The following is a 21,004-nucleotide window of genomic DNA, read 5'->3' as shown; positions in this document are numbered from 1 at the left end:
GAATTGAACCTAGAATCCAGGGGTCTCATGGATGCCAAGCAAGTGCTCTACCACTGAGCCACATCCCCAGGGCCTATATCTTGTGTATTATGATAATAAACTGCAAACTTGCTTCTGATTTTCTATATTCTGTCACTTCTCATTATGATTTCTTTTCCAAAGAAAAGGTTTCTTTGGAAAAGAAATCATAATATTATAAAAAATATAAAACGAACATATACACAAACACTAGATTTTAGCTGAAGAAATAAGAAACATATCTGTGTATGGTGGTGCATACCTGTAATCCCAACAGCTTGGGAGGCTGAGGCAAGGGGATCAAAAGTTCAAGGCCAGCCTCAGCAACTTTGTGAGGCCTTAAGCAACTTAGTGAGACCTTGTTTCAAAAAAATAAATTAAAAGAGCTGGGACGTAAAGTGGTAAAGTGTCCCTGGTTAAACTCCCAGTAATAAAACAGAAAGAAAAAAAAGGAGTCCAGCTCTGCAGCTCAATTATACATATAGAAGTAAATGCACTTAGATAACAACTAAAATATCACCATTTAAACACCATTTTTACAATAATAACAACAATTAGTTTCTTTCATTAAAATTAGTTGAAAACTATCTGATAAAGTTCTAACGTCCTGTAATTCACCTGTAAGTCAATATTATCAGCCAATGTTTAAAAATTCCACTTATGTAATTTCTGCCATTAAACATTTATTTAGTCTAAATTAAAGTAAAACTTAACCTTATACTACTTCTAACTGGTTTCTTTATTATAAGAGTTTTTTTTTTTTAAAAGAGCTCTTTTCATTTAAAATATGTTTGTATTAAGATTCGGAATTTATTTTACCTCTCTAAAATGATTAAATGTGGTTTCATATATTTATATTATAAACATATTGGTGTTCACAGTGTTTTTATTATAAGCATTATGGATCTTGAATTTCAGGTTCCCTAGGGGGCTTTTAGGAACTTGTGATAAATATTTAATAGAGGATGCAAGCTTTCTTTTTTAATCTTTATTTTTCCAGAAGGGATATTATTTAATCCATCCATATTCACTCTATATTCCTATAGGATAATGCCACGGGGGATGCAGTAGACTTATAGAACCCAACTTCCTATTTTCCAAAGTCTCTTTTTTGTGCATGTTTCCCTATAATGGGGAATTATAGAGTCTGTTGAGCAAGCTAAAACAATTGGAAAGTCACAGGTTGCCAAAAGAACAATTTCTTCTTATGCTATATTTACAACTAGTTGTGAAGATTTGGTAATCTAGAATCAAACTTTCTGAAAGTATAGTATTAGATTTTTCTTTCATATACATCCTTTGAAGTATTTAAAAAAATTTAAAAAACTAATTTTTGTGAAATCATCTTTTTTATTGTTTTTGTTTGTTTTGTTCTGTTTTTGGAGGCAGAGAGTCTTGCTATATTGCCCAGATTGGCCTTGAACTCCTGAGCTCAAACAAATCTCCTGCCTCAGCCTCCTGAATAATTGGAACTATAGTCATATATAGTTTATCTTGATGTGTTTTTTAACAATATTTATTTTATAGTATAGTATTTTATAGTATAGTATTTTATAGTATAGTATTTTATAGTATAGTTGGACACAATACCTTTATTTCACTAAATTATTTTTTACATGGTGCTGAGGATCAAACCCAGGTCCCGCACGGTGCGAGTCGAGCACTCTACCGCTGAGCCACAACCCCAGCCCCTCTTGAGGTGTTTTTAAAAATTCTTTTATTAGCCAGGTGCAGTGGTGCATGACTGCAATCCCAGTGACTCAGAAGGCTGAGACAGGAGGATCCCAAATTCAAGACCAGCCTCAGCAACTGAGCAAGACCTTCAGCAACTTAGCAAGACCCTGTGTCAAAATAAAAAATGAAAAGGACTTTCCCAGTAGCTCAGTGATAAAACACTCCGAGTTCAATTCTCAGCAACAAAATGAATAAATAAATATTCTAAACGTGTGGCTTGCTTTATTTTAAAACAATAGTGGGATATTTAAAAAATCACCCACAACCTCATCATTTTCACAAAATAACATTTTATTATTTTATGTTTTTGCCTAAGATTTCTTTTGCATGTGGCTAGATAGTGTTGTGTATATGCGTGTGTGTGTGTGTGTGTGCGCGCATGCGTGCGCCCAATCAGACATTTTAATAGGGGAGGAGGGAATGGATGAATGAAGGAAAATAGGTAAAGAAAAAGTAACAGTAACATTCATCTCTGAAATGGCCAAATTTTTTAATACCTCCTTCACAATCTACTGTCTTAATGTTTTGCTCCTAACAGCCAACAGCAAAGCTAACTTTGGTCGTTACTAGTATTTCCTTTTGTGCAAGTCCACTCTGACCTTGTTCAATCTACGTTCAAGTGATTTTAGTTGATTTCTCTCTGGGGCTTAGAGTGCATTCAACAAATGTGGATTTTTGATTTATTGGTCACAAACAAAAGCTAAGAATCTTACAAAGGGATAAAACACATCTTTGTTTCAGCTTATGTTAGGAGGAAGAGTTGTTTCAACCCCATAGAGATGCTGAAACTTATTTTGAACTTATTGTCTGGTGCTTCAGAGCAGTTTGATTAATATTTTGAGGCATGTTTTCAAGCCCAACAATTCCAAATCAACCTCAGCAAACTGAACTCTTTATTTGGCTTTAACAATTACTTTCAATATTTCTTTCCATTCTTTTGAAAATCAATCATGTCTGCTCATTTAATGTTTATATTCTGTTTGATGAACAGATGTTTTATTCATTTGTAAAAGTCTTGGTAGTCTAGTGGTTAGGACTGGTGCCCTCTCATTTGTAAAAGTCTTGAATTCTTGGCATAGTAGCAGTCTGAGGCAGGCAGATGGCAAGTCTGAGCCCAGCCCAGACAATTTAGCAAGACCCTGTCTCAAAAAATCAAAAGGGCTGAGGATGTTGCTCAGTGGTAGAGTATCCTTGGCTTCAGTCCTCAATATCTCCAAGTTTTGACTTGTTATGCTCATAAAGGTACTATAAACTCATTATAAAAATTTTAAACAGTATGGAAATGTAGAAAAGTAAACTCATGATATAGAGAGCCATCATTAAGATGGCACTAGGAACAGCAGATAGTCCCTAAAAATTTACTAGCTGTTTACTAGAAGATGTGACTATATTGAGACTTCTTAATTCAATAATTTCTTGACTGTTAGATAGCTCTTAGAAATACTCTAATCACACATTTCATACTGTTTTAGCACATTGTGTTTATCATTTAATATCTCTTGGCTCTTTCCATCTTAGTACTTATAAAGTTCACTTCATTCTTTTCATTGACCACATAGCATTCCACCACATATGTATCATAATTTAGTTAAACAGATCAATATTGATGGGCATATGAGTGGTTTCCATGTTTACTCTGTTTAACCATACCAATGTTGCAGTTTATCTGTATACACTTGGAACCCAGTTCTTTATAACATTTTTAAAAGTATGGAACATTATTGTCTTCATGCATTTCATTTTTGTTAGCACTTTAAATCATTATTATGAATATACCAATCTCACAATAAATAATATTTCAAAAATTGTACTCAATATCTTTAATTCTTAAGAATGAGTATGTTTTTCCAGAATTTCACAATATTATCCTACAAATGACCTTCTAACACATTCCTTTATGAGTCATTGAATGATAGTAATAATGATTCCTTGACCATTATACAATTCTTCAGTTTACAAATCACCTTCACATAATTATCTCATCTGACTCTCACATCAATATGATATATGTAGGACACGTTTATAGGGGGGAAAATGGTGCTGACTTGGAAATCTTTACTGGCTGAAATAGTTGTATGAAATATAAGTCCTTTGTTCTGCTAATTCAAGGAGTCAAGGCCACTGTCATGAAAGGAGTGTTATATCATACTGGTACCTTAATGGAAGAAAAAACACTTATATGACACTTCAATAACTGATGTTGCTAATTTGCTATCCAGTTTTCGGGCACTTTTATTTAATTCTCTGATATCTAGAGATTAGGCTCACCAGGCATTTATTAGCTAAGTGCTGAGTAATTGCCACTCCTGAAACAAGTATTTTAAAGACATTTTGTGCAGCAGCTGTTAATGGTTGGTGAGCTTCAGTACCAATTCATTTGGAATTGTAAACAGAGGGTAAAGTTGTAAAAGAAAGTCCATAGAACTCAGCACCAACCAAACAGTGCTGACTAAAACCTAGAAATTCCTATCCCTACTCATTATTTCGGTAGGCCTATGACACCTCCCCACCCACCTTCCCAGGATCACACTCAGATCTTGCTTGTTCTAGGCAAGAACTCAGCTAAATCCCCAACACCTTCCTATCAGACCCTTCCTTTTTTCAGTGCTTATAAAATGGTTGATATATGCTTCCTTCATTTCCCACACTCCTGAGAGGAAGCAGGCTCCTGTGCAGAGAGAGAGGAAATCGTTGTTAAGTTGCCTCCTGTTTGGGAAGCAATCTTGAATGACATTATTGTTGCCATAGCTGCAAACTTATGTTGCCTCATTAGTAAATCTAAGCCCACCCTCAATTTAGCTGAGAATGCACTTCTGAACTTCCTCTCTCCTACATTTACTGTAACACACACAAGACCTCAAAAATCAGTTTCCAGATCTGAAATTTTGAGATCCTATCAAATTCAAGCACTGCTTGTTAAATATGCCCACAATTTCTAAACAAGTGATTCTGCAGAGTGGCTACATTAATACATAAAAACAAATTTTAATGTTCTGAAACTCTGTTCTCTTCTATCAATACAGTTATAGAAAGGTGATCTGCCCCTATGCCATCTGTCCAATATTACTTTGTACTGCTCAAAAAATGAAACTTGGCCATCAGTTCAAATTGGTCTCTTCCTTGTTCTGTGTGTAATACCTAGCTTATTCCCATCGATCTGCCATCCTTTATATTGTTGCTTTCCCCTCCAAGTCCTCCTGCCTTGCCCATCTGAATTCTAATCAAGTTTTTAGAGCAGGACCCCAAGTCCCAAATAAAGCCTTTACTGCTGTGACAGTGCCATGGCTGTCTGTACATAGCAGAGAGAACTCAATATCTTTCTACACCTTCTGATGTCCTTCCCTCTCCAAACTATGGCTGAATTATCAAATTTGTACTCTTGAGAACCAAGCTTCTTAAAACAGTAACCTCTCTATCAGGTGGCAGTAATCATAGTATATCTTACTAGGTACCAGAGTATAGCATATGCCTTGCTCATTTTCCCAATCCTAGGGCCTTCCCTATGTAGGGAGACACACTGATGAGCAAAGCTGCGTGATTTTTTTTTTTCTGTTGTGTGCATGTGTGTGTGTGTGGTGCTGAAATTGAAACCAAGGGTACCCTACCACTGAACTATATCCCTAGTCTCGAACTTGAGATTCTCCCATCTCAGCATGTGGAGTCTCTGGGATTATAGGCATGCACCACCACACCCTTGACTGAAGTTAGGGTTTTTTCTCTGAGTCTACTAGAAGAATTCCACTGAAGAGTCAGCAGCAATTGATCAGTTTCTTACTCTCAAGTACTATATGGGAATGGTGGATTGTTCTGTACTAATCAATGGCAATGCTCTACCATTGTTTGATGAAAAAAATTCTCCTTTTGTACACAAGAATGACCTCTTGGCTCTCATAATGTTTATAAAGCATGTACCTTTGGACACATTTCACTGACTCAGACTATTTCAAGCTTAACCACTTCTGACCTGGTTGAAAATTCACCAATATTTTCTAGTTCAGATAATTTATTTTACAAATCTAATAAATAAAAATATTTCCAATTCCGGGAATTAAAAAAATACAAGAAGTGTTACATATCTGGAGAATGAGAATTTCCTATGACAATTTTATTTCATTTCACCTGGCTAGTTCTATGACCTACATAATTAAAGATTTAAAATTCTATGTAACATGTTAATTGCTTAATGTGTTGATCATGGACCTTCTAACTAGATATAACTTCTCAAGGGCAAGAACAAGACACAAATGACTCTGGTACTTCTAACAGCTCTTAGTAAAATCCTGAGCATATTAGGAATGTTAAATATGTATTTACTGATTTAATTTAGTTAAAGTCATCTTTAGAATGAGGTGTTTAAGTTCCAAATCAAAGGCTTAAGGTAAGAGATGATGAGGAAGAAAAAAAATTATCCTAGATGGTTCTAATGAAGAGACTTTAATGAAAAGTGCTTATATACTCGGATGTATATAAGCAAGTTTAAAAAAAAAAGACATGGTGCAGTGGCATACATCTCTAATCCCAGTGGCTCAGAAGCCAGAAGCAGGAGGATTTTGAGTTCAAAGCCAGCCTCAGCAACTCAGTAAGGCCCTAAGCAATTTGGCAAGACCCTGTGTCTAAAGAAAATATTTAAAAATGGCTGGAGATGTGGGATGGTTAAGCCCCCCTGGGTTCAATCTCCTGTACCCCAAAAATGGGGGAAAAAAGGCATTGTATGGTGCCACACACAGGGGCCAAAAGGAGAACTATTTTTTATTCCCAAGAAAGGAAGAGTCTGAAGAAACCAGTAAGAGTTGGTGCTGGGGAAGAAGGCCAACCTGTCAGAAAGTGTGACTGAGGAGTGAGGTAGCTATTCTAAGAGATGGAAAACCAAAGAAGGAGCAGGGAGAAATAGCCACCTTGGGCCCTCAGATCTCTCACCCATTTCAATTTAAAAGAGTCATGGACATAGAGTCAGAAATTTTCAGCCTTCTGAGGTGCACAGCGAGGCAGAAAAGGAGGGAGGAAAATTGAAGATGGAGAGGAGCAAGGTGGTGCTGAGCAGAACAGCCAAAGAAGTTTTCATTATAAATGGAGACAAAAATACTGTTCATTCCCTATCTAACTAGAAACTCAATCATCTTAAAAAACAAACAAAACCTAAGTCTAACAGCCAAAAAAAATTTAGGCTAATGGGGTGTTAATTTTCTTCATTAAAATCTCTCTGAATACAACCTGAATAAAGACAAAAAATGCTCTGTTATAGTCAAAGTATTAATTTTTTGCATTCTAGAACCAGGGAATGAATACACATAAATATCCCTTATGGCAATGAATAAAATTTATTTACCAAGGTACCTGCCATCACACCCAAAAGTGGGGGCTATACTGCTTAATTTGCATCTCTGGATTTTTTCAGTAAAGTAAAATAATAGAACAAATGTGTATTTCCTCTGGGCAGGAACTGTTATGAATAATGCCAAATATAAATATAATGTTGTTTTTTCAACTTTAGTTTCATTCCTGTTCACAACCTCATAAGGGTTAGAAAATATTTCATTCCTGTTCACAACCTCATAAGGGTTAGAAAATATTTACAGAACTAGAGTCATTGAACTTGAAGATATTAAAGATCTACCCTCTCATTTAACAGATAAACAGACTTCCACAAATTGAGTCACCTGCCATTGATCCAACAGTTGTTTGTGGCAGAGCCAGATGAAGAATACAAATAGTCTGCATCTTAATCGAGTTACCTCTATTTCTAGAAATGCTTGATTTAGTTCCAATTTAATTGCAAAAGAGCACAATTGAAGTGAAAGATTTGGAATTAAACAAATTACCAGCTGGATTTTAGGCAAATGTCAAATTCCTACTGATATTACATTTCTTCCCCCAAACAGCACTATACAGACAGGATGAATATAGAATACCTACCCTGATACGATTGTTATCAGTTGCCTGAGACAACATAGATAAAATGTGTAGCATAATGCTTGACATATAGTGATGCCCAATAAATAAAAGCAATTATATGGTAATTATAATAGTTTTTAATTACCTGATAATTTATTAATAGAAGATGGTCAGAAAAGAATTTGAGGGGCTGGGGTTGTAGCTCAGTGGTAGAGTGCCTGCCTAGCATGTGTGAGGCACTGGGTTTGATTCTCATTACCTCACATAAATAAATAAAATAAAGATCCATCAACAACTAAAGAAAGATTTTTTTTAAAAAATGAGAAGCACTATGCAGGGAACACCAAGAAGAGAAAATTTAAAGAAATGAGAATAAAGCAGAGGATGAGAGAAACAACTGGGGTAGAAGGGAAAGCAAAGTCCTAACAGAGTAAATAAATTTATTTTTTCTCTCCATCTTTAGTATAGAATCATTATCAAGAGTCTTCATTTCAAATAATAAACTTTTAAAATTAATTAACTTTTAGAATTTATATTTTATAGCAGTTTTAGGTTTACAGAAAAATTAACCACCTTCTGATTCACAGCAATTTATACTACTGAATCCAGTGAAAATTTGAAAATATCTGAAAAACCCAAAGCACTATACAGATATAAGGTGTTATGTTTCTTATGAATAAATAGTGACTGCCTGGGACCTAGTAAACACACCAGAAAGAGATGAGTCAACAGAATTCAATCTACATAGATTTTTTTTTGGGGGGGGGGGAACCAGGGATTGAACTCAGGGGCACTCAACCACAGAGCCACATCCTCAGCCCTATTTTGTATTTTATTTAGAGATAGGGTCTCACTGAGTTGCTCAGCACATTGCTTTTGCTGAGGCTGTCTTTGAACTTGTAATCCTCCTGCCTCAGCCTCCTGGACCACTGGGATTACAAGTGTGTGCCACCGTGCCCGGTGTACATAGGTTTTTCAAAAAATATCAAGGGTAAAACTGCAATTGCTAGAAAAGTTATATACCCTGTTATAGCAAACTTTCCAAGAGACTGATGGATTGTCTATCTGAATTCTATCTAAAAAAAGAATAGCAGGCACAGTAATAGAAAGTTACAGATAGTATTATGGTATACTGGAAAAACTAGTTGAACCTGTAATTAAAGGGTAAGAGCACTGAAAAACATAGAAACAACCTCCAGGGGAAAAGGCACCATAGCTTGTAAGGGACGTTCATGCAGAAACACTGTGAGTTCTTTAGGGAAATGACAACTCTTTGTGCTAAAGGGAAAACTAGTAGATAAAATTTACAAATGTAAGACTTCTCCTAAAAGTCTTATATAGAGAGATATTTCCGACTCTTAAATAAAAAGTTTTTAAATATTGGGTCATCATTGGATTGACAGCACTTTAAAAATATATGGAGAGGAAACTGTTTTAAAATAAAGTGTATGAATCAACAAACACATACTAACTAGAAAAAGCATAAAGAACAGGATTCCGAGATCCCTCAGTGCTGGAACACATAGTTATATAAAATATAGATAAAGCAGTCTAGAAGACAGTATACCAGGTTCATATATAATATTGAGTTATTCCAAGTAGATAGGGAAAATCTGGTTTGGTTAAGTAGGTAGAAAAGTAGCAGCTCACATCCCTTTATGCTCACACTCATCCCTCCTATGAGGGGATCTCAAAGAGGTGCTGCTACTTAAGGCAATGCCTTAGAAACTATCTTCCCAGTTTCCAGATTATTAATTTCTTGAGGAAAGAAACACATAGTACTACTAGTCTCTGTTCAGCAGCACTAAGCTGCATGCATGCCACATAATAGGGGTTGAAAGTTGGTAAAATGAAGCCCCAGCATTTGTTCTAAATTAAGTGTGTACCGGGGGCCAATGATAAAGGTGGCCCATTTTCCTTCTGGATCTAAATAGTGAGATATTTTTGTCATTCTAAAGAAGTCTTCCAAAAGGAGTCAATTCCTGGCCAAATTTTAAGGTCAACTTTGACTGAGATATCTAAAGGCCTTAGAAGGGTGACATAGCACCTATATGATACCCCCAACACCTCTGTGATTAACCCAAGGTCAATAATATTCTGCACTTCAGTTTATAGATGATAAGAGAATAAAATGTAGTATCTCAGAAGGATTCAGAGATCATTGAGAAAATATTTTGTATTTGTATGCTAGGATTTCTGTTTTGTTTTCCTTTTACACTTGATAAGATCACAGAGTTGGTATCATCTGCCTCTGTGTAAAAAGTTCACAGCTTTTACATGTTGTAAAGGAGAATAATACATTTTAGAAACATTTAAAAGTCTGTTTCCCTAATTCTTACAAAGCCTAATGTTTCTTTTCAATTTACATACTCTTTGTTTTTGTGGTAATAGGAATCCTTTAAACCCAGGGCCTCAGGCATAGTAGGCAAGTACTCTACCACTGAGCTACATCCCTAACCTTATACAGTTCCTCTTAAGCAGCTAATTACAAGGTGATACTATAAGGAATAGTATCAATTTTCACATCAGTAAAAGAAGCAGAAAACTGACATCTGTCTTTCACATATGAAAAACATTTATCAAGTATTTACTATATGCTATGTTTTTATACTTCATTTAATTATTATAACATGCCCTTCAGGTACCATTATCATTTACATTTTAGAGTCTAGAAAACTGAGGCTCAGAGATACTAAGTAACTTACCAAGTGCTACGTGGCTGGACTAAGAATTTTCAAACTCAAAATCTGTTTGACTCCATATCCTATGCTTTTAACTTCCCTATTTAAATAAGGACTTGCTGATATTCTTAAAGGTTGTGTTTGTATTTGATTATGATTAGTATTAACATAACAAAAGGCACTTTCATTATAATGCCTTTTAATCTTTATCTTTAATCATCTTTTATCTTTTAAAATATTTTCATCTTATTCTACATGCAGCTTACCCTGTTAGTACAACATCCACCATTATAGATTATAAAAACTATTTTTCAACAGGGACATGTTGCTGAATGTCATGATTATTCATGTGCTGATTCTGGTGCTTTCAAATAAATTTGTTTTGTGGTGCCCACTCTTGCATTTTTGAGTAGGCTGTAAATCTTGTTAAAACCAATAAAAATATAATTTCAGAATTTTTAAAAGCAATCTCTCATGTCACTAGAGTCTCAAATCCTTTCTGTTTCTACTTTATTCTTTGTTCAGTGCAAAAAAGATTCTGATAAAATACTTTTATCTTTAAAGATACAATTTTTTTGTTACAAAAGCCATACATGATTATTTGAAAGAATTTAGGCTATATATAAAGAGATAAGGAAAAAAATCCAAAATTCCATTATCTAGAATTAAAATATGACAAACATTTTAATGTACTTCCTTTAAATATATATGAGATCAAAATGTTAACTGTGGTTTATTTTAAGAGATGGTATAAGAATTTCACAGAATTTAAAATTATACACACACACACACACACACACACATATTCGTCTAAGTCATGCTATTTTCAAATGCTTTCTCTAAACTTAACCTATTTCTCTTCATGGTAATTATAAGAAGTTATGATGATAAACAAAGAATTGAGTAATTTGTCTCAAAGAATTGAAAAATATGAGAATTACATAAAATAAAAATTTTGATATTTTTGCATGTTTTGATTTTTTGTTTACAATGATATGTAGTCAATGTATACAAAGCAATTACTTATGAAAGTCTTAAAAATAGCTAACATTTTTTGAGTGCTTTCTATATGCCAGGAACTGTTCTAAGGGATTTGTTTTTATTAACTCACTAAATCCTCCCCCAAACTCTTTAAGGTAGGAATTATTATTTATTTTCCATTTTACAAATAATAAAATGTAGGCATCAAGAGGCTAAGTAATCTGCTTGAATTCTCGGTTTACCAAAAAAATAATCATAGCAAACTACCATAGATTTTATTTGTTCTTTGGGTTGTTCGTTTTAACGAGAAAACAAGGATGATGGATTAGGGCCTTAACATGGAGATATATCTTATTTCAGGAAAGGAAATGATAGTCCCACCAGATATTCTTGTAGATGAGGAAGGTTAAAGGGGTGAATGAACACCTAGAAGAATCAGCTGAACCCTTGAACTAAAAGAGCAAGTTGGTAGATCAAGACCAAGGACATGGAGCTGCTTAATGACAGAGCTGAGATACAAACCCAGACAGGGTATCACCAGAATCAATACTTTATCATTTTCCAAAATTACCTTTATGAAGTACAAAGAAGAGATGGAGTAAAAAGAAAGCCAAGATCCTCTGATTCCATGACCCAGTGATAACAGCTGCCATCATGTTGGTAAGTATATTAATAGACCTTTTTGATACAAAGCTTCCCTAAAGCCAATAAATACTTTGGCAGAATACCTGGTGATCCTCCTAAAAAAATGAGACCACAGAAGGCTTGGGAGGAGCCACTTCAAGGCCATTTCTCATTTGCTTCCCTATCTCGTCAAGGGTGTCAAGAGACAGATTTTTAAAAAATATTTTTATTTTTATTTGTTTAACTTTATGTGGTGCTGAGGATTAAACCCAGGACCTCACACGTGAGAGGCAAGTGCTCTACCACTGAGCTACAACCCCAGCCCAAGAGATAGTTTTTCAGGTCTCTTGGATTCTGAAAGATAAGAAGTTTTCTGCCTTTTTCTGTGCAAAGCAATTTACATGCAAACTATCCAGAATTAGGTCAAATTTCACAGGCTAAGGACAGAGTCTCCTACAAGACTTCCCTCATTTCAGATACCAGTCCAAGATCAGGAATTCCCAGATCAACACACTTCTGACCAAATGACTACAAATTCAAGAGTTCCCATTATCCCTTCACATTTTATAATTAATTAGAATGATTCATAGAACTCAGGAAAGTCAATACCTATGATTATAGTTTATAATAAACTATATAAAGTTTACATAAAACTAAAAGGAGAAAAAGACAGCCAACTGAAAATAGACATAGCACAAAGTCTGCAAGAGTCCCTAACATGAAATTTCCATGAACTCGTGATATTTCACTTTCCTGGAACATCAACGTATGATTATCAACCAAGGAAGTTCACCTGTGACTCAAGTGTCCTGACTTTTTTTACTGGGGGTGCTTGATGTAGGCATGATTGACTGATTCACTGTGCATGTGAATTAAATCAATCTGTAGTCCCTCTCTCCTCCCTACAGATTGGGCAGATATCACTTGGCCCAACTCTCTAATGACATGGTTGATCTTTCTAGTGTGGCCTGAGTCATTACTATACGCTTAGGAATGGTCCAAAACCACACCATAATAGCAAAGACATACCTATCCCTTGGGAAATTCCAAAAATTTAGAGGTTATCTTTCAAGTACCAGGGACAAAGGCCAGCCAAATTCCTTATTATGAGATACCTCCTTCTCTTAGCATAATGACTATAATCTTTTCATGTGTGCATGCGTGTGTGTGTGTGTGTGTGTGTAGAGATGTGTGCTGAGGAGTCAACACAGGGAGGCCTTCCATTGTCATCCATCCCCTTTCATTTCTGTGTTGTCCAGTGGGACAGGAGTATGGGGGAATGGGCACTTTAACTGTGCTTTTTTTGGCCAGTTATACAAATAATACACTGAATTTTAGAAGGGCTTGTTTTTCTTTACTGGTCATATCTATAAGCCTTACTTGACCTATCATGCAGAGAATTTTTAAAATCTCAATATGACAAATAAGGAGGATCAAAGTATTCAATTTGCTCTTGCAAATCTGACTTTTAAGAACATGCAAATAGAACTTTTCAGGAAGACAGATGTGAGAATCAAGCATGGAGGAAAGTGGCAAAAATGAGCTCTGCAGTGATGACTGACACCACAGGAGAGGATGAGTTCTCTGAAGGAGACTGCAGAAAAGCTAATGCTGAAGGACTGCTATGATGTGAGCTCAGACTTGAGTTGCATAAAATCTATGAATAAAAAATGATTTTAGCAGGTCTGGGTTTGTGGCTCAGTGGTAGAGCACTTGCCTAGCATGTGTAAGGCACTGAGTTCAATCCTCAGCACCACATAAAACAAAATAAAGATATTGTGTCCACCTATAACTAAAAAATAAATATTTAAAAAATGATTTTAGGGATCTTATATCCAACCTCTTTTTGACACCATCCCAACAATTGATCATGCATTTTGTTTCTGTTCTAGTAGAATCTAGTGAAGAAAAGCTCAGCCAGTTTTTCTTAAGGCAACCAATTCTATTTATATAGATTGAGTTGCTTTTGTGTTTTCTCATATTTTGTTAGGGTCTGTAAACAAGTCAAGATGGCGCCTGGCATTTTGCCAGAGGGAGTGGTTTGTGAAGTAATTTAATGGCCAGGGAGCCATTAAGTGTGGAGATTCCTTATTGGTTGACTGCTGTATCTAGTTTATGTTAATTAAGATAAGCTGTGTGTAATTATGTATACATACCCCTACTGTCCTACAATAAACGGCTCCCACTCCTGCTATATCAATGTACACAAGTTGTTCGTCACCCCCCCGGTTAGTTTGCTGCAGCCGGACTGCGGCAATATTTCATTAAAACTTGCCTTTTAATAATTCTTACTATCGTTTACTGTCCATAGAGCACATGGCTATTATCTATGCTTTGTGATCGACCCGCTATGAGGTCAACCATCCTGTCTCCTCTAGATTTCGTGTTCAGCAAATTTAACATCTGCCTTGTCTTGGTCCTCATCACCTTGGTTATTGTACTATCTCATCAGCATTTCTCTTAAAATAGAATATCCAGATCCAGTTTCATTAGTGGACAGTATCTGAAATTATTGCTTCCAACAAAATGGCCTATTTTGAAATTTTAAATGTATTTTGTATACATATAGTATCTTCTTCCAAAAAGGATATGAGGGCAAAATTAATGCATATTAAATTCTTATGCTATTTTACAATTGAATTTTAAATATTTGTGTTTTTAAATAATATTTTTAAATAAGTTGGTTTGGTTTTGTAGTACTAAAATAATACGTGCTCACATTAAAAAATTCAAACAATACAAATGTTATTAGGAAAAACTTGAAAATTTTTCCCCTCTCAAATCTACAATTCTATTTCCTAAAGGAAACCACAATTTATTCTGTGCATCCAGAACATGTTCCTATATTAGGCACCTTTTCATATCAGCACTATGTACTACCTCATTCTTTTAAACAGCTATATTGTATTTTATTGTGTGTTTATACTGTCATTTATTTAGCTAGTTCTTGATTTTTAGACATACAGGTTTTGTTTCTTCTTTCATTTTAAAGCAATACAAAAAAATCTGTGTACATTTCTTTGAACACTCAAGAAATGTCTGTAGAATAAACTCCTTGAAGTAGATCTGTTGTGTCAACATTTATATATATTTTTATGGGCCCACCCTTCTACACTCCCACTGTGTGGTAGTAGTGCCTGTTTTCCCATGTGCCCAACTTTAAAATGACTACTAGCTAATAGCTGACAAATGTAATATAATTTGGGCTAGATATCTTGCATCTGTCCTCCCCAGATCCACCCTGCACTCTTCTTTTCCCTCTGTTTCAGATTCTGTGGAGCACCAGGATGTCTACATGGATCATATCGCTGGGCTCTTGTGCCTAGCTTTCTGCATATCAGTTTCAGGACAGGAACACTGGCAAGAGGCGGGATAAAGAGGGGCAAGGATCAGGTGGTGTTTCCTTCACTACCTCTGGGGGGAGGGTGTCTCTGGGCTGGTTGTGACCCTTAGGCAAAGGACACAGCTCTTCTGTCAGTTTCCTCACAGCCTTTTGTCTCCAGATTCCAAGCCCCTGCTCTCTCCTGTCCATTCATGTATATAGGAAGTAGTCTGCCCTACTATGCTAAGTATTGCCCTCTCTCATATGGTTTTCCTATACCCTGTTCCACCTTTGTAAAAAAATAGTATCTTTATTAATCACTCCTCAAAGTACCTAATTTGTATGTTCTGTTTCTTACCAGTTCTTGTTCCTGGGGCTTTAACCTAAAGAAATTCCCAAGCCCTTCCAATGATTCCATGAACTATGTGTACTACTCTTCTAAATCCTTTTGTTCTAGTTAGAGTAGATTCTGTGGCCTGTTCTAGCTAACTGGTTAAGGGATACCCTGAGAGCTGATAAAGCATTATTTCTGGGTGTAACTGTGAGGGTATTTCTAGAAGAGACTGTCATTTGAATCAGAGGACTGAATAAGGAAGACCTACCCTCACCAATGTTGGGCATCTAATCTGTGGAGACCTGGGTAGAACAAAAAGGTAAGGGAAATGAGAAATCTCTTTTTTCTGGAACTGGGACAAGTATCTTCTCCTGCCATTGGACATGAGAACACCAAGTTTCAGGTCTTTTGGACTGGAACTAAGAATGACACCTTTGGCTCCCCTAGTTCTCAGAAATTTTAGTCTGAAAATTAATTATAGAACCAGTGTTCCTGGATCTCCAGATTGCAGATGTGAGATTTCTTGGTCTCCAAAATTGTGTGAGCCAAATTCTATAATAAATCTCTTTTATATCAACCTGGATATCATATATATGTGTGTTATATAATATACATGTATATGTGTATACATATATATATTCCTGTATCTCTCAATATATATATCTTATTGATTTTGTTTCTCTAGAGAATCCTAATTCAAATATATTTACCATTTTCATTTTTGTATTGAGAAATTACTATTTACAGATTGAAAGAAACAGAAGTTTCGCAAAGAACTAATGAAATATTCTGACTGAAACCCACAAATGTTGAGACTTGTTCTGACCTCTTATGCTTGGGAGAACCTTTAACACAGGTTTTAAATATTACTTCTGCCTGCTTTAACCATGTCAGTCTTTACTAATTATGCTCTGCTTCAGAGTTTGCAGTTACTACTGTAAAGCTCCATCTCTTTGAAATACTTTGTCTCAGCTTCATCTCTTAGAAAAGAAGGCAATTTCCTTTAAAAAGCATGGCTGTCCCGAATACCTCGGGTGTTGTTTTTCTCCTAGCTGGCACCAAAAGAGTCACAAAATGAGGTAGCTCATTTAAAATATTTTCCTCATGGTTGTTCTGTTCTCCCATTCAGGAAAAAGATTATTGGTTACCATGGCAATCAGCTTCCACAGCATTCCATTCTGAGTAACTGCACAGGTATAGCACAAGCTATACTCCACATTCTTTACTGTGGTTCTCTGCAGATCTGTATATTTTTCCATCCTGTTCTCTATAACTGCTGCTTAAAACAATCAACCAACTAACCAAACAACCTATGGTTAAGCCAGATAATTTCTCAAAGACATTCTATTCTCTTGAATATTAAAAAATTTACATACGGAGTTGCACAACAATTTCCTCTAATTTTGTTCTATTTAGGCCCTACCTAACAGTGCCTACCTGAAAACTTTTTGGCATTTTGTTTCACAAGCCTAGTATTATATTTGTATCTCTTTGACCATATTTAAAAAACGAGCAATGAACTTACAGTTAACATAAGAGTAGAAGAGAGTTCTAAGTTCATTTCCCAAGCTTACAGCATAGTTTTCTATGGATAATTATCTAATTTCCCTTTCTTAACTACCATCAAACCACTCTGAAAAGTGCAGATACTCTTGGAAGAGTAAAAATTATCTTCAATCACTGACTTGAAGACACCAAATACTTGTATTCCCATCCTTGAGACTGTTTCTTTTTAATTGGCACAGAGTCTCTTGAAGAGACTGTTTTAACTACCCTGTTTCTATAGAGAACATTATTGGTAATAATAACAAATGGTTTTACACAGGACAAACACAATTTAATTGTGCCTTGGGTCTGCTAAACGTAGAATGATTTTAAGAGAGTCCACTGGATAAATTGTTCCCCTTATAACACTTTCAGTCTTTGTTATCATTACTTTTAATCTTTGCTGGTTATATAGTTTCGTCATAATTACGTATCATAGACTAGGAATCTTGAGACTTTTATTGTATGGACAGAGATCTTTTTACTTACTATTTCTATGATTTTATTTGAAGCTATAGTGCTATTTGGTAATTAAAAAGAGGGAACTTGAATGAATGAGTTTCTATTATCTAATATTAGGCAATTAAAAAATTAAATTTGGCTTTAACTCTCTTTCTTGCAATTTTTTTAATTTCATGAATGCCTTTTCATTGAAAAAGAATATCTCATAACCAAATCTATGAACACCCCATTGAAGATTGCCATCTCCTATTAAGGGCATGGAAGTAAACTTGGTAACTAAAACAGATGCCTTCGCCCACAGATTCTAAAATCAGAGGGTATTCATAAACCGCCCCACAAATTTTCAGAGTCTAGTGGGAAACAGGAACTGTTAAAAATCTGAAATGCTACCAAAGTATTTTCTTCCTCTTCCGGTAAAAGAAAATACATTACTTTCTAGGAAGCTATTTAAAAAACAAAACAAAACAAACAACTAAAAAAACTCAAAGAAATCAGCGTTGGAAATTCACGACTAGAATTTGGGTTACATTAGCTGATTCTGGAAGAAAAGGTACTTAGTTATAGATAGAAAACCATAGAAAGTTTCTCTGAATCCCCTCAAAACTGTATCAGAATTGTTTCAAGGAGGAATAAAAGGTATATTTATATTCTGAGAAGATATCCTTATATTATATAAAATGTTTCTATGTTAGGGTATACGGACATCTATGTACTTCCTGACATAATATTCCCACACAAACTAATAAGAAAAATTGACCAATTACAGGTAGAATTTTCTAGATTAAGAGGCTGAAGTAATCACACAAACTTTGGGTAATATTTTAGTATACCTTAAGATTTATGTAGGAAAAGGTTGCTCTCAACTTTGTTGACAAAAGACAGCTGAGAAGTATTAACATAGCTGTGAAAGGTAGAAACTAATGAAGGGTCAGTATTCTAAAGGCTTGAAGGCAGCTGACAAACTGTTTTGACAGTTGGGTAAAAATCAGGGAAAAAATTGTGAGAGGTAGTTGTGATGAAAGGGTATAATGAAGTGTTTGAAAATGGTAAAGTGAGAGCTTTAATTAATATGGAGGGAAGGAGCTGGAAAGAAAATTATTCAGTTCAGATAAGAAATAGTTCATAATTTTTTTTTTTTTTTGGTACCAGTAATTGAACGCAGAGGCACTCCACCACTGAGCCATATCCCCAGCCCTATTTTGTATTTTATTTAGAGACAGGGTCTCACTGAATTGCTTAGTGGCTCATTTTTTGCTAAGGCTGGCTTTGAACTTGCGATCCTCCTGTCCCAGCCTCCCAAACTGCTGGGATTACAGTAGTTTATAATTTTTGTAAAGTAATAACACAATTTGCATTTTAATTTGCAGTGGTTCAGGAATGACACTATTTGAAGAATGGCAGTTTTGTTATCTTATACATAAGAAACTCCATTTGTCTGAAATATACTAGTATAAGTTTCCATTAGTATGATAACAACATATATTAGACAAATTGACAAGCAGGGATTGCTTTTCATTAACCTTTCATTATAACCCTTAAAAAAAAAAACTCACTACCTTTACTATTTTAAACTTTAAGGAAGATCATGATTTTATGTAAAGATAACCAGGAAGTTTGAATCAGTAGCAGATTGGCCCTAACTTTTTGTTGGTGTCCTTTAATCTTGGGCTTCTAACTTGAGCAAGAAAATGTAAATGCAGAAAGCTGAAAACCAAGGTTCCTTAATTAGGAATCATGTGAGTTACTTAACATTAAAAAAAACACATTTTTAAAGAAATCACACGTATATATATATTCTATTGTTTTGGCTTTTATTTTTTTTGTATTGCATTTATATTAATTTTTAACTCTCCTAACTATCATAGTTTGGTAATCTTACGTCCTGAATATTCCAGGTCACTTCAGATTTTGAATATTTTATTTAATGTCAAATGGTGTGTCCAGATTTGGGTTTACAAAACATGGCCAATGAATTTACAGACTAACCCTGAAACAGTAATGGAATTTGGTAGTATGTAGTAATTCTATTTCTGAGTCATGATTATCAAGTTTAATCAAATAAAATCAGTGGTCATTATTTGAATCTAACAATAAGCTGCCTTAAAACAATGAAGCTGTTTAAAAATTTACGGCAATTTACAATGTAAAAGGCACTCATAATGTGATTTTTATACACACACCTGTAGCCGTAAATCTAAATGGCTATTCATTCTTACCATATAGGAAATGAAAAACAACATACTTGAGATATTATATTAATGTATTTTACTAAGAAACTAAGAAAGACAAAAACAATGTAAGTGTGTGTGTTAATAAAAAGGATTTGGTATTGAATGCTTATTCTTAATAAAGAGCAACTAAGAGGGTTCACTGGCATTTGCAGTGAATATGAGGGTAATTCTCTGAGTGAAGTTTTATTTGAATAAATTTGATTAATTATTCCATGCCAAACCACTGCTTTCTGCAAATGAAAATATTTAAATAACGTGATGTCCTTCCTCTCCTCTAATTATTATCCTTTATAACATTATAATGTTTGTTCATGGTTCCACTCTGTCCATAATTTAGGTAACCACTAAGGGGAGGGGGTGCGATTAAAAGTTGACTATGTCCAGAATGATACTCAAAACCTCTTTGGAAAATTTAGGTGATTTTTCCCCCAACACTCGTTGGCAGAGTATCAATTACTAGCGATCAGGCTCTTCCTCCCACATTCCCCTGCTGGTTGGGACAAGAGAAGCCCGGGAATGCTGCAGCAACAGAGGTGGGAGTGGGAGATAGCATATTACCCGCTTGACACTTCTGCACTGTTGTTATGAATGATTCACTCGCGTTTGGCACATTTATTGCAAGGAAATCTCCTCCCGCCGCTTCCTTCTTCGAGCTCTTCTTGGGCTGTCTCCTGTGCTTTGGCCTTTAAGGAGAAGCGAGAGCAGGTGGGCACAGAGGAGCTCAACGAATCCTCCTCCTCCTGCTCCTTCCCTAATTTAGCAGTACTTCCGGCCGCGTGACATCATCCCCCGCACCCCGGTGACGTGAGCGGCGGGTGACGTGTGTGCGGAGAAGAGCGCGCTGACGTTGCTATTTAAAGGTCCTCCTGCAGGGAGGATGGAGACACAGCGCGAGCACCTGGTGTGGGGCGCGGAGGAGGCTGTGGCGGCAGGGAGCCGGGCCAGGAAACAGCGGAGGAGCAGAGCCCAAGGCCCGCCCGCCGCGGGCCACTAGGGGAGGGGGGAAGGAAGGAAGGACGGACTGACGGGCCTGACAGCTGGCCAAGCTCCCCACGAGGGCCAGCTCGGTCCCTGACCACCAGCCTTCCCCGCCGCCTCGTGATTCTGCTGTCTCCCGCTTCCCTGAGGGCCCGGCGGCCCTCGGGACTGGTCCGCGCTCACCCCTCCGCCGCGGTGGCCT

Source organism: Marmota marmota, unplaced genomic scaffold (assembly GCF_001458135.2).
Source record: "Marmota marmota marmota unplaced genomic scaffold, marMar, whole genome shotgun sequence".
NCBI lineage: Eukaryota > Metazoa > Chordata > Mammalia > Rodentia > Sciuridae > Marmota > Marmota marmota.
This window is presented reverse-complemented; position numbering follows the sequence as displayed.